Source organism: Malus domestica, chromosome 14 (assembly GCF_042453785.1).
Source record: "Malus domestica chromosome 14, GDT2T_hap1".
Classification (NCBI taxonomy): Eukaryota; Viridiplantae; Streptophyta; class Magnoliopsida; order Rosales; family Rosaceae; genus Malus; species Malus domestica.
The window spans coordinates 23,614,829-23,630,749 of NC_091674.1; positions in this window are offsets into that span (position 1 = coordinate 23,614,829).

Sequence of the window (15,921 nt, forward strand, 5' to 3'; positions counted from 1 at the left end):
TATCACACTATTTTTGCACTAAGTCCTACGTCGGCTTAAGAAGATCTGCTCTGCCGTGCGACGCAGATATACATATATGCGTTTTGCCCATTACCAACTCTCACAACAGCAACCTGTATGGACATGTTTTATCTCACTTTCGAAAAGCCAAATAGTAAATATCAAAGGGGGCATTGAGCAAGAGCGAAAGGTCCAGTCGCACAATCCAAATTTGAAGGGGCCCCAAAATTTTTGCCATATAATATTATGTCAGGCCCGGCCCAGGCCCAGTGCCACAGGGGCAGCTGTCTAGGGCCCCAAAATGAAGGGGGCACCAAAATAAAAAAGCCCAAATAACTAAGTATAAAAAAAAAAAAAATTGTTCACAGCCCAAATAGGGCCCAGACGCAGATTATAAAAGGGACCAGCTGGGATTATAAAAGGCCCAGCCACATATTATAATAATTAAAAAAAAAAGGGCCCAGCCACAGATTAAAAAAAAAAATAGCAAAACATATCAGGGACCACTCGGTCCCAATTAACCCTAATACTTCCAACCCTTTCCCAATTCCCCACCCCCCTTTGTTCCCTACTTCCCCCACCACTTCCCTGTTCCCTGCTGCCGTCCCTTTTCTTTCCCTGTTGCCGTTCCTTTTCAGCACCAGCAGCCAGGTCATTCACCACCATTAGCATTGGTTGCAAGTGCATTCACTCACCACCAACCCTTTTGAGTTTTGAAGTAAACTAATTTTTAAAATTTGAATTATCAATTTATAATTTAATATAAAATTTTGCAATGCAAGTGACATAGAATTATATGATAGATTGATAATTGATGTATAGAATTGTTGTTGTTGATGAATTAAATTATTGACTAATTGAATTATTTGATTTCATTTCAAACCCAATTTTTAGGTTCAATTTTTATAATATGTTAGACTATGTGTTAGTGTTTTTATAATATATAATGTGTTGGAATGATAATTTTGATAGGAAATTTTTGTTATATCATGTGTAGGTAATTTTTGCAAACAAATTATCGAAGCCATGTCTTTTAGGAAACAACTCTCTAGTAATATGAAAAGGAAAAAAAAGGCAAAGGATAACGAAATTGCCGAAAGTTTAAGAGGATCTCTTAATAAATTTTTCTCTACAAAGAATGAGTCAGTTGAAAATTTAAGAGAAAATGATGTTGGTGAAGAGCCACAAAATTTTGTTGGGGAGTCTCATGATCATGAAAACGGTAGTGATTTAGAAGAAAATGTTGGTGATGAGTCTCAAGACCATGAAAATGGTGGTGATGTGGATTTAAATGCTGATGATGATCATATTGGTGTAGAGGAAAATATTGAATCTCCTGAACCTATTTTCCATTTAAACATTTATGATCCAAGAGTTTGGGATGGTCTTAATGCAGAAATGAGAGACTTACTTGTACAAAATGGGCCAATTTGAGAAACTAATCTCACTTATCCTAAGGACAAACTCTCTAGAAAATTTTCCTCACACTACTATGATCGAAAATTACCAACGGGTGAAATTTATGATAGAAAATGGCTTGTGTACTCAAAAGAGTTGGATAAAGTCTTTTGCTTTTGTTGTAAATTGTTTAAAACAATTGCCTCAAAAAGTGAGTTAGCAAAAGATGGAATTAGTGATTGGAGACATCTTGGTGTGAAGCTTGATCAACATGAAAAGAGTAAAGAGCATCTCACTAATTCGAGAACTTGGGTTGAGTTGAAAAGTAGATTGACAACAAATCAGACAATTGATAAAGAATTTCAAATGTGAATCAAGAAAGAGACAAATCATTGGAAACAAGTGATGCTTAGAATTATTGTTGTTGTGAAATGTCTTGCCATACATAATTTAGCATTTCGTGGAACAAATGAAAGACCTTATGAAGACTCTAATGGCAACTTCTTAGGTTTACTTGAAATGATTGCGGAATTTGATCCAATAATGAAAAAGCATTTTCGACTTATTGAGAATAAAGAGATTCATCACCACTATTTGAGCCATAAAATCCAAAATGAGTTGATAGCTACTTTAGCTTCAAAAGTCAAAACCGCAATCATTAAAAAAGTAAAAGAAGCCAAATTTTTTTCTGTCATTCTTGATTGTACTCCTGATGCAAGTCATGTGGAACAAATGACTTTAATTTTGAGATGTGTTGACTTGTCAAGTAGTTCAATAAATATAAGAGAGTATTTTATGGAGTTTTTAAGTGTGGAAGATACATCAGGATAAGGACTTTTTAATGAGTTGCAAGATGTCCTAAAGTCTCTTGATCTTGATATTGATAATGTGAGGGGACAAGGTTATGATAATGGATCTAACATGAGAGGGAAACACCAAGGTGTCCAGAAAAGATTGCTAGACATAAATCCCAGAGCCTTTTACATGTCATGTGGTTCTCATTGTCTTAATTTAATAGTTTGTGATATGGCAAGTTCATGTCTTAAAGAAAAATCTTTTTTTGGAGCATGTCAATGCATATATACGGTGTTTTCCAACTCTACAAAGCGTTGGAATATTTTGCTTGAACATATTGATGGTTTAACTTTGAAGTCATTATCAACTATTCGATGGGACAGTCACATTGAAAGTGTTAAAGCAATTAAATCCCAAGTAGCCCAAGTTAGAAATGCTTTGTTTAAGTTGGTGGAAATTACTGAGAATCCCCAATTGAGTAGGGATGCAGAATGTTTAGCATCAGGAGAACTTTCTAGTTTTGATTTTGTATTAAGTTTGGTTATTTGGTATGACATTTTGTTGAAGATTAACATGGTGAGCAAAAAATTACAATTTGAAGACATGCGTCTTGATGTTGCTGTAAAGGCATTGGAAACACTTGTTACCTTTTTTGAAAACTACAGAGAAATTGGTTTTGCTTCTGCCATGAGTGATGCTAAACAAATTGCACTTGATTCGGAAATTGACCCTGTTTTTCAAACTAAACGTCATAGACCTAGAAAAAGACATCATGAGGAAGTTGATGGTAATGAGAGGGAACAACAGTCTGCTGAAGAATCATTTAGAATAGATTATTTTCTTGTTATAGTGGATATTGCTTTTTCTCAACTGAAACACAGGTTTGAATAGTTAAAGGATTTTGAATCTATTTTTGGCTTCTTGTTTGATGCACCGAAGTTAATTTCATTGGATGATCAACAGCTAAAAGAAAATTGTATGAATCTTGAAGCACATTTGAAACATGGAAATACCATGGATGTAGATGGAGCCGACTTATGTTCCGAATTACAGGTGTTGCAAATGATGTTACCTAAAGAAGCATTTCTCTCTAATAACCCTTAGACATCCATGGAAATAGCAAACTTTGTAAAAGAAACCGACATGTGTCCTAATGTCTTGATTGCTTATCGTGTACTGTTGACTGTACCTGTGACCGTGACATCTGCAGAAAGAAGTTTTTCAAAATTGAAGTTATTAAAATCTTACTTGCGGACCACTATGACTCAAGATAGGCTAAATGGATTAGCAATCTTATGCATTGAAAATGATGAGATTGAAGACTTGGAGTATGATGATATAATTGATGATTTTGCTTCAAAAAATACCAGAAGACAATTTCTTAAAGGTTGAAATTTCAAAGAGCTTTGCTAGGAATGACTGTATATGATTGTATTTTTTATTGTCTGGGTTTAGGTACTATGTCCCCTCTGTTGTATATTTTCTCAAGTAATATAATTTGGGCGTGAGGGCCTAGCCCCTCAGCTTCGACTGGGTTCCAGCCCTCGTTAAATTTTTTTTTAAACATATATTTTCGTATGAAAAAAGGGCACATTTTAAGCTTTTCGCACTGGCCACCCAAAAACTCAGGACCGGCCCTGTATTATGGAATAATATTTTGTATTTAAAAAATTGCTTTTGGTAGCACTTTAAAATCTCATTGTGTACTATTTGTAACAGTAATTTTTTTTCCTTTCTAAATATAAAAATTTGTAGTGAAGTATTTTGAGTGTCAATAATAACATCCTAAAAACGATTTTTTTTTTTTCAATTTTGTTATATAATAATGTGTTAAATTCAAGTGAAACTTTAAAGTTAAAAGTTCTGAAGGTTTTTTTTTTTTTCTTCCTTGTTTGATTATTTAAGATTGAACTTCTTTTATTTATTTAGCGAATGTAATGTTTGCAGCACTTTTTACTTATAATTAATGACATTTATAAACTTGCAATCAGTGAGTGCTAAAGTTGATTTTGATTTAAGTGATTGTTTTCTAGCATCAATATATTGTTCTACTTTTTAAAATTATCTTAAGAGGGGCCTTTATAGATTTCGCATAAGGCCTCCAAAATCTCAAAGACGACTCTGGTAAATAAGAACCTATAAATGTACAAGAATAGTTAGTGAATTGGCGATTTACTCACATTTTGCTTCAGACATTCCCTAGAAAAAACAGGAATTTTTGCTGAATTCTAAAGCATTATAGGATTACAGGGGAATCATTCTCTCCGACAACCTGAAAACCCATATTCTGCAACTTCGACTTGAAGAAGTTGCTGTTTTTGCTAATTCATTTGAGTTTCTGAGGCCCTCTACTAGTAGTCTAGTGCCGTCCTCTCCAAGAATGATGTTAATAGAAGATATGATCTATTGAGCTGCTGGAGGTGATATCGAAGTTGCATACATATAAGCCAGACGAGCATGTTTAAGAAATCGTTTAACATCCTGAAAGCAAAAATGATGTGAAGGCGAGGACATAAAAAGCGAAAATGAGGTTAACAAAAGTACCAACCTTGGATGTAGCTATATAACTACATGAACCAAATGATATTGTAAATGTGAGTTGATATACAATCCATTCCCTAGAATATTGTATTTGTATCTATATACTCTCTTGTTCTTTGTTTATTCATACAACATAGATTTGATGTGATGAGTAGCACACAATTTCAATTCATATACTGAAAACAACAATACATGCAAAAGCAGCACTCTTGTCTTTGGTTGATCAAAGAGGAAGTTATTGGAGCTACGGTAGGGTTGGTGGTTGTGAGATCTTTTGGTTTTGGGAGGTGATGTTAGGATGCCAGATGACATCATTTGTAATTGATAAGTGTACGGTAGATATTAGTTGGTTAGAAGTTGGGGGTTAGTACTAATAGAAGCTTGTAAAGGAAGAAAGGCAGTTAATAAGAAATTGTATTGATGTTTGGTATCTCTCTCTCTGTACAATCGTAGAAGACGTAGGGCAGGTTCTAACATTGGTATCAGCTAGTTCCGATCCTCTCAATCCTCTGACGGTGTATGTCGCGACAAGCTTCGCGGAAGAATATGGAGTCCCGAGTTTCTAATCTTGAGACGAAGATCATGAATTCCAAGCTACACAGGAAAAATTCAGCTCTTCGCAGGATTCAATTATTCATCAGCTTCAAGCCCAAGATTAGATCTTTCATCAGCTTCAATCCTTCATGGCATGTTTCAACGGTGGATCTATAAGAGAATCTTTAGAAGCCACCTTGGGTGCGAATCAAATTCAAGATCGCATGAACCCTAATTCCAATCGTCCAGAATTTGGGCAAGATTTCACTCAGCAACCTCATACGCCATTCTTAAAACTGGAATTTCCAAGATTCAATGAAGGCAATGACCCATTAGGGTGGATATACAAGGCGGAACATTATTTCGAGTTTTTCAACATCGAGGAGTCCAAGAAAGTGAAATTGGCTTCTTTCCACATGGAAGGTGAAGCTCTGTAATGGTTCTAATGGGCTCGATGCTTGACGAAATTTCCCAACTGGGCGGATTTCACTATAGCTTTGTGTCAGGAATTTGGTTCCTCAGAGCTCGAATACTCGGCTGAAAGCTTAGTTAAATTGCGACAATCAAGCACTCTCAGAGATTATGTTATGGAATTCTGGAGATTAGCGAATCGTAAGAGACATTAGTCATTCCCTACTTAAATCTTGTTTTATTGGTGGTCTCCAACCAGAATTATGCCATGATGTGAAGCTATTGAAACCCAGAGATGCCTTGGAAGCGGCAGCCTTTGCCCATCAAATTGATGCCAAGATTACAGATTTAAAGGTAAATCTAGTTCTAAACTTTCATTTGTGCAATCACCTTTCAGAATTCCATTTTAGATTGTTGACTCCAATATTGTGGGTGAGGCTCATCCTATACCAACTAATGTGAGAAGGTTAACGCCTGAGGAAGTAGATCACTGTCGAAAAAATGGGTTATGTTTCCATTGTAAGGAGAAATATGTTAAGGGTCATCGGTGTGAAAGGAAGCAATTGCTGTTAATAGATGTTCCAGATTCTGAATTGGGTGATACTGAAGAAGAGAATAATGAACCGGAGATCACAGCCTGTGCCTTGTTTGGGACTCCTGCACCACCTTCAATTTAGACCATGAAAGTCACAGGTTATATTAAGAATTGCCCTGTCACAATTATGATCGACTCGGTTAGTTCTCATAACTTTATAGATATGGGATTGATTAGGAGATTAAAAGGTTCTTTAGACACCAACCATGTTTTTAATGTGAAGATTGTTGATGGGGGTAAGGTTGCTACTCAAGGAACTTTATCTCAAGCTCCCATAATAATCCAGGGTTTCAAATGTGTTTTGGACCTATATGTTATAGCCTTGGGGATGAGGTGTGATGTTGTACTTGGAGTACAATGGCTCAGAACTCTAGGTCCTATACCATGGGACTTTGATAAGTTGTATATGCAATTTACAAGGCACTCTCGGACATTCTGTATTAGTACTCTAGAAACATCTAAGGAACATATTTAGGATATTTCTGCATTTCAAATGCTGAAATTACTTCAATAGGAGACAACAGTGAGGGCATTTTTGTTCCATATTCTTTATGAGGAAGTTAGTTTATGTCAACTAGATGCTGCACGTGTAGAGAAAAACACTCAGAATCTCACTCAATTTTAACAACAACAATTACTTAAGCTGCTGGAGGCATATGGAACAGTATTTCAAACTCCCAAGTCCCTGCCACCTCACAAAATTCAAGACCACATAATTCCATTGATCCATGGTAGCAAACCCCCAAATAATCGACCTTATAGATATGGGCCAGTTCAAAAAAGCTAAGATAGAAAAGTGTGTTGCTGAATTATTGGAAGTAGGATTTATAAAAGTGAGCAACATCCCATATTCTTCTCATGTAATCTTGGTGAGGAAAAAAGAGGGAACTTGGCGCATATGCATGGACTACAAAGGTCTTAGCTTCATTACTAGACCTGGCATTTTGGACCTAACTCGTCAACCCGACCCTATCCGACTCGTTAACCCATACCCGTTAATATTAGTATTTGGGTGGATGCTTAACGGATCGGGTCGCTAACAGGTGAACCCATTAACAACCCGTTAAATAACAGGTTACTTTGGGTCAACCCACTAGACTCGTTAGCTCCCATTAGTTGAGAATGTTTGAGTTTCTTTTTCTTGTGATACTTGCTGCTTTACTTGATCATATCTTACCCATCCCAACTCTTTCAAGTTTCTTTTTCTTGGTTCCAAAATGTTAGTCTTTTTTTTTTTTTTTTTTTTTTTTTTATCATCGACAATCCATTGAATCAAATGAGTCAGCAAATTTGGAAGGTTTTGAAGGGATGCTTGATTGAGTTTTAAGAGAAGAATTCTTGAATCAAATTAGCCAAAGAAGGTAATTCTATGACTTGCAGAGCTTGCAAAAAAAGTCTTCTCCCTGCTGATCAGCCATTCCCCGACTCATTTGATGTCTATCTATGCGGTAAGAGCCTGCTAATGTCCAGATTATTCAAGAATCAAATGAGTCAAACATCCTAGAAGTACCTTCATTGGCTTGCCATCTTTGCAACGCTTGCGGAAGGCTCATGTGCAACAAAAACTAAACTAGATATACAAGTCAGCACCCTTTTATACATCCTTGTAGTTAATATGTGTAATTGTATTGTAATGAAAAAAAATAAAAATTGTTAACGGGTGATCCGTTAGCTTAACGAGTTGGGTTCGGATGACCTGTTAGCTTAACGGGTTGAGTTCAGGTGACCTATTAGCTTAACTGGTTCGATTGAACCAGACCCAAACCCAATAAACTCGACCCGTTTACAGGCCTAAGTATTACCATTAAAAATAAGTTTCCCATTCCACTTATTGATGAACTATTGGATGAGTTATGTAGTGCACAATATTTTTTCAAATTAGACTTAAGGGCAGGTTATCATCATATTAGAATGCGTCCCAATGATGTTGAAAAGACAGCATTTAGGACACACGATGGTCATTACGAGTTCCTAGTAATGCCATTTGGATTGACTAATGCTCCTACCACTTTTCAATGCCTTATGAATGACATATTTCGATCATATTTGAGGAAATTTATCCTTGTTTTCTTTGATGATATATTGGTCTATAGCTCCTCTTGGCAACTACATTTGGATCATTTAAAAGTAGTCTTTGAGACATTGTAAGAGCATCATCTGTTTGTGAAACAATCTAAGTGTGCATTTGGTCAGTCACAAGTAGATTGTCTCGGGCACATTGTCTCCAATGATGGGGTATCTGCTGATCCTACTAAACTGGATTCTATAGCAAAATTGCCTATTCCCAAGTCTGTGAAAGTTTTGCGAGGTTTCTTGGGATTAACGGGGTACTATAGAAAATTCATTCCTCATTTTGGCAAGATCATAAGTCCATTGACCGTATTGGCACGAATGGACAGCTTTTATTGGTCCGAGGAAGCTACTATAACTTTTTACTCTCTCAAGGAAGCAATGTTATCTCGTCAAGTTTTAACATTACGAGATTTTTCTTTTGTGATTGAAATTGATGCCTCAAGTCATGGCATTGGGGTTGTACTCCAACAGGAAAGGAAACCAATTGCTTTCACTAGTAAAGCGCTTTGTCTAAGGAATCAAATGTTATCTGCATATGAGAGGGAGATGTTGACAATTTTACATGCCATTCACAAGTGGCAGTCCTACTTAGTGGGGAATCACTTCATTATTCAAACTAACCATCACATTTTGAAATATTTCTTGTAAGGCATAGCCCATACCCCAATGCAACAGAAATGGGTTACCAAACTTTTGGGGTTCGATTATGAGATTCAATTTAAACAAAGGTGTAATAACCAAACTATTGATGCCTTATTAAGATCTCCCTTGAATGTTACAAATTCTGATGATCAACTACTCACAAAAATGGAAGTGTTGGCTATCTCTTATCCTTATTCTCAGTGGCTGGATGATTTAAGAAGAGATATGGAGAAAGATCATTGGTTACTATCAAAAATCCGAAGTCTCATGTTTATGAATGACAATACTGTCATAGTGGCTACTTTGAAGTTCCAAGTGGATAATGGTCTTCTGAAATACAAGAGCCGGATTGTTCTTAGTCCTAATAGTCATTGGAGAAACAAGGTGTTCACTAAAAACCATGCTACACCCACTGCTGGTCATGAGGGTTTTTTAAAGACATATAAGAGGATTTCTGGGTGTTTTTATTGGGAAGGTATAAAGAAGTTTGTGAAAGATATGGTAGCTTGCTGTTCAATATGTCAACAAAACAAATATGAGACTTTGTCTCCCCTTGGATTATTGCATCCTTTGCTTATACCTACCAAGATTTGGACTGACTTCTCTATGGATTTAATTGTGGGCCTTCCTATATGTAAAGGTAAATCTGTAATTTGGGTTGCTGTGGATTGATTGTCCAAATATGCTCATTTTACTGTTATGGGTCATCCATATTCTGCATGCATGGTTGCTTAACTCTTTGTTGGTAACATTTTCAAACTACATGACATGCCCAATTCCATAGTAAGTGATAAAGATTCGGTTTTCTTAAGCAAATTTTGGAAGGAATTTTTTCATCTTCAAGGTTCCTCCTTTTGTTTCAGTTCTGGTTACCATTCTCAAATAGATGGCCAAACTGAGGTTTTGAATCAATGTCTTGAAACATATTTGAGATGCTTTTGTAGCTTGCAACCAAAGAAATGGGTTTCTTGGCTTCCTTGGGCATAGTGGTCATGCAATACAAGTTTTCATTTTGCAACCAAGATGACTCCATTTGAAATTGTGTATGGCCAAGATTCACCAACAGTGCAAGCTTATGAGATCGGCATAACTAAGGTAGATTCTGTGGATTAAGCGTTGAAGGAAAGAGATTGAATCTTATCCTTACGCAAAAGCAATTTGGAAGCTGCTCAATGTCGGATGAAGGTTCAAGCTGATAAGAACAATTCTGAAAGGGTATTTGAGGTAGGAGATTCAATTTATCTAAGATTGGTGCCATACCATCATTTTTCCCTCGCTTCTCATCCATTCCATAAACTTCAACCAAGATTTTATGGTCCATTTCAAATTTTGTCCAAAGTGAGTCATGTGGCTTATAAGCTCAAGTTACTAGATCACTCTAAACTTCATCTTGTGTTCCATGTATCTTGTTTAAAGAAGCACTTAGGGTCTAATATCCAGCCTACTGTTCCATTACTTGTTATCACAATTCAGGTATTCTTCAGGATGTTCATGTGGCCATTTTGGATAGGAGAATGGTGAAACGAAATAATTCTACAGTGACTGAAATCTTGGTGCAATGGCAGAACCATCCCAAGGATGATGCTACGTGGGAAAACTACCAAGAACTCAAACTCAAGTTTCCAGAAATTGTGCAGCTATGATACGCTTTGTTGAAGTTGTTATGTTTTGTCCACTTCTTTGTATTCTTGCTACTGTTCAACTGGTTCAGTTTTCTATTGTATTGAGTTTTTTATGTTGTATTGAGTTTTGTAGTACTTGTGTTTTTAGGGGGGTATTGTTAGGATGCTAGATGGCATCATTTGTAATTAACAAGTGTACGGTAGATATTAGTCAGTTAAGGGCCAGTTAGTTGGTTAGAAGTTGGAGGTTAGTACTAATAGAAGCTTGTAAAGGAAGAAAGGCAGTTAATGAGAAATTGTATTGTTGTTTGGTATCTCTCTCTCTCTGTACAATCGTAGAAGACGTAGAGCAGGTTCTAACAGGTGAGGTGGATTCAATAGAAAAAAGGATAAAACTGAAATTGTTGGGATAAATTTTATTTGAAAGTGTCTTCTACAATTAATAGGGTGTCAATAAAACAACCCCTTTTTTTATTCTTCCTAGTAAGACGATATTATAGACCAATCTAATTTATCGAAATACTCTTAACTTGCGAAGAGCAGAATTTGAGTTTGTGTGCAAAGGGGACGGGAACATTTTTTTGGTCAACTAACCTAACTCACATATGAAGGGTTAGATGACACTTTTGTATGAACGAACTGTTGGATTTAATCCAAGATAAATGAACCTTAAGTAGTCTTGCAATGTAATAGTAATAGAGATCAATATTAAGATTGTGGTTTGATTCCTCTATTATCAGTCTTATAATTTTGTGCCTTCGAAGTCAAGTAAGGCTGATTGAATCCTTGATAATCAAGTAATTGTGAGAGTCTCTTTTATGGACTCAATCCTAGTTTCTTAGCTAATATAAATATTGAGGTCCTTGAAGCCCTAATTAACCATGCAACAAAACACTTCTCATCGAGTAGCTGTATAAGGCTACGAACTTGCAGAAGATTTATATATCCTTGTAGCTTTCTTGGAGTTCTAATCAATTCAATGGCTGCTGCTAGAGCTTCTTCACGTCAGTCATCTTTTTTTCATTGTTGTGTTTTAATCGTGTAAACATATCAGGCTAACATAACCTTACAAAACATGGTTGCAACAGTAACCTATGTTAAAAGTAAGATGTTACCACCTTCCCTAATCATCCCCTGACACCTTCACTAATCATTCCCTGACCATCTCTTCCAGTCCAAGATTCCAACAAAGCTACTACTGGACTGCATCTCTCACTCTCATGCTTTATACTTAAAGCATGATCCCATATAACAAGTTCTCATGTATTATCCACACAAATGAGACAATTGAAAATTCATTCTCGTCAAAGTTACTGCTGTTGATTGACTTCATATATTCGAAGGTAAAATATTAATAATGTAAAATAAGATATCTGGAATAAATTGACAAGATATATTGTTCGATATTAAGCACAACACAAGCATGAGAGTTGCAGTTTACGCATCCAAAACTGTGAAGCCGCAGCTTGATTGTTGCACCTTTTCAAGTAATGTACCAGACTATCGGGAAATCTGTGAGCGATCGTATATTAAGAAATTGTATTGTATGTTAAGACCTCTATACTTTTTTCTCAATTGCACGGTAACTTTGTATTATTGAGAAGACTATTACAATACCAACAACCGTTTACAGTTCACGCTATTCCCCATATAGGAGAAGTAACCGATTTTCCTCAACGACCTACCTCTCTAATCTGATAGTAATCCTAATAAACATCTACTAACCGCATGGTTACAAAGTAATACGATCATTACAAACAACTTGTCAAAATCTTGTGATGCCAAGTGGCACCCTATCGTTGTAGGAATTTTCCAGACATGAATTTTGGAATCTGGAGAAACAAAAGTGAAGCGGTGGGTCTTGCGAAGAGAGGTGTCATTCTGCTGTTTGAAATATATAGACCATTGATCTTATTCAAATAGCAATCTAATGGCCATTATTATCTCTAGAAATTGGTAACTCCTCACCAAGAGTTTTGACTTAATTCGAGTGGTGTTGACAAATGGGGGTTGCCCCATTTGAACAGACGCTTTGATCATATATAGACCATATGTTGGCAGATTAAAATCATTCGAAGCTTTTCTCTATATTCTTCTACAAAACCTCCTTTCCATTATTGCCTTTTAATACAAAACAGATAAATTAAAATACTGCAGATTTGGTTTCTATGATCCTTGAGTTTCTTGTAAACCTTCTTTCGGTGTTGGGTTGATTTTCATAAGACGCATATCAACAATAACAAGTTGTTAGGCTTCACTGGAGTCTGAAAGATAACATATTTATACAAGCTTTGAAGCAATCTTTCATGCTTCATCATTACCACAACTCACATTGTTATAAATTTCTCGAAAAATCTGCATGTACTATAAAAAATCAAATAAGTATGAGAGGAATGCATATGATTTTTGCTCGTCGCATACCTTGATCCATTAGTCCGAATGCGCATTTCTTGCTAGGGTTTGAGTGGCGATCGAATGTGCGGGACGTACCGTTTTCATTCACCAGCTGCAAATTGTGAGCTATGCATATAAAACTGTAACTCTAGACATTGTATGTACTGCAGTAGTCACAATCAAAATGCATATCCAATGTATTGTAAAACGACATCAGCAAAGACTTAAACTCCATATGTATGGAAGAGAGGAAAGTCTAGCATGAAAGATAAGAGCCAGTCAGATTAGCCGAAGGACAACTGCCTAGCTGGAAACCCTAATATATATGTGCTCAAGTACTAATCTGTTAGTAACTTGTGAATATATGATATCTAATTAGGCAAGTCATCCTTGGCTACCAAACACGGCTCTTCACCTTCATACAAGACTTCTCTTCCTCTGAACTTTGTTGCCTATGTTCTCCATTGTTAAACTAATTAAGCTTCTATTTATAGCCATTGGAAAGTGAGTAAACAGCAAGATTGTCGCAAATATTGTAGTTCCCTATATGATCAGTGCACAAGATATGGAGCGAATATATTCGTTCCACCAATTAGAGAGTGCCAAATTGTATCCATTTAATTTTCATGCATGTTGGTGTTTGATGTGCTAGCTAGCTCAATCTGCATGGATAAATACCGAGTCTCAAGATTGATAAGTCAAAAGGTACAAATTATAGGTTTCACTTTTGCATGTCACGCCACCATAGCAAATAGAATATATTGGTCTTCGGTGGTCAAGCAACTTGGAGTGGATTTGTTCACAATCTTCATTTGATCTTTCAGTACTATATGGATTATTAGGCCATCTCTAATCGAAAGAGTTATATTTAGCTCTGTTCAAAGTTATAGCCATGTAAGAAATTATTTTTAAATGAACAGTGCTATGCCATATTTATATACCATCTCAAACCGAATAGGCTATTTTTTAGCTCTCGCAATAATTTATTATTTTTAAGTTTGTTCATTAACTCTATTGATTACTTGCATGTTAACAACTTAGACATTAATTGCCACTTAGTACTACAGTCTAGTGGTATTCATTTTCACTTGTAAGTGAGAGGTCTTAGGTTCGATGCTCGTCTTTGGCGAGTTTGAACCACATTATTGCTAGCCCATTGTGAGATTAAACCCACCCCCTTCCCCTTTAGTGTAGGTAATATCGCTTGTTCAAAAAAAAAAAAAAAACAACTTAGACATTAATTCAAAGATCACAACTTAGACAACTTAGATATTAAAGATTACAACAAATTAGGAGTTTAAGGAATGTGAAGAATTGAAATAAAATGAGGTAAGATAGTATGGAAGGGTGAAAATGATGTGAGAAATGATGTAGAAATGACTTAGGTATTTATAGAAAAAAAAAACATTTAGAATTTAAACTTTTTTTTTTTTAAGATTTTGTCTTAAAAAAAAAATCAAAATCCAACGACTACATGCATGATGTCAGTTTGCAAGTTGGCTGCTGACAACTTGGGTCCCTCAAACTGGCTAGCTGGCTAGATCAACATGCCCAACCCAATGGCCAAGGGGCTTGAGTTTAGCCTAGTGGGTCTCTTTTTCTTTTGGCTCAAACCTCCATTGGAGATGAGTTTTGTCACTATTTGGGCTAAAACATAGCCTATGGCCTAATCTACTGGAGATGATCTTACATGAAAAATATTTAGCTCGTTACAGTAAAGAAATCACTACTATTACTAATTGAATGTGACATGCTCATAAATTTTTCTTTTATGATTTTCATTGAGATATTTTTGTATGTGTCTGAGATACAATTTGCAATTAAGTAAAAATGACTTCTTAAATAATAAAATTTAAGCAGTGCTCATACAACATTTGTGCATGCAGTCTAATTCTTCCTATCTTTTGATCTTAATACCATTTAGATTACTTCTTCTCACAAATTTCAATCCGCCCTTTATGTATAAACCCCAGTTAGTTAGACTTACAATGGTAGAAAATGGTAAGGCCACAAGTTTCTTAGCCACAGTTCTAACAACTGTGGCCTTTGCTGCACTACCCATAGATAGTCCACTTCTGAGTCTGTTGTAATTAGTCTTTCGCGGATAACACTTTGAAATGCATTATTACCAGTGAAGAAAATATCGATAATATCGGCGATATATAGCCGATATTATCGTTTTTTTGGGACCCCGATATTTTATTAACTTTCCAACTTGTTTTCGGCAGAATATCGCGATATTATCGATAATATCGATAATATCGCGATATTTTCGAAACTATCGCGATATTTGGTATGGAATCATCGGAGAACACAGCCGGAGCAAATAATCCGAAACCCTAAATCCCCAAATTCTAATTCAAAGCAAATGAACTGAATCTACAATACAGGATTCCCTAAAATCGATTTCAGTACAAAAATCAACATGTTTACAAGCCGAGAAGAACGATTTCAGTACAAAAATCAAAGCAAATGAACCGAATCCCTAAATCCCCAAATTCGGATTCAAAGCAAATGAACTGACTGAATCCCTAATTCCTAAATCCCTAAAATCGATTTCAGTACAAAAATCAAGCAACATTCAGATAAATCGCAATCTGTACAAAAATAGAAACCCTAATTCCTAAATCCCTAAAATCAATTTCAGTACAACAAAGGTGCAACATGCAGAAAGATTGAAATCTGTACAAAAATTTAAAGTAAAAGCCGAGAAGAAGAGAAGTAGGAGCCTGGGAACATCGTCTTCCTCACGAATCCAAGACGGCTGGGACAACGTCGTGCTCCTCAGTGGTGTCGACGGCTTGGACTACGATGATTTCCGGTCGATCTCCATGGATCAAGGTGGTTTAGAAGGAAGGCGATTATGGAGTGGTGTCGACGGCTGGGTTTAGGGCGGGTGAGATGGGAGGAGCAGAG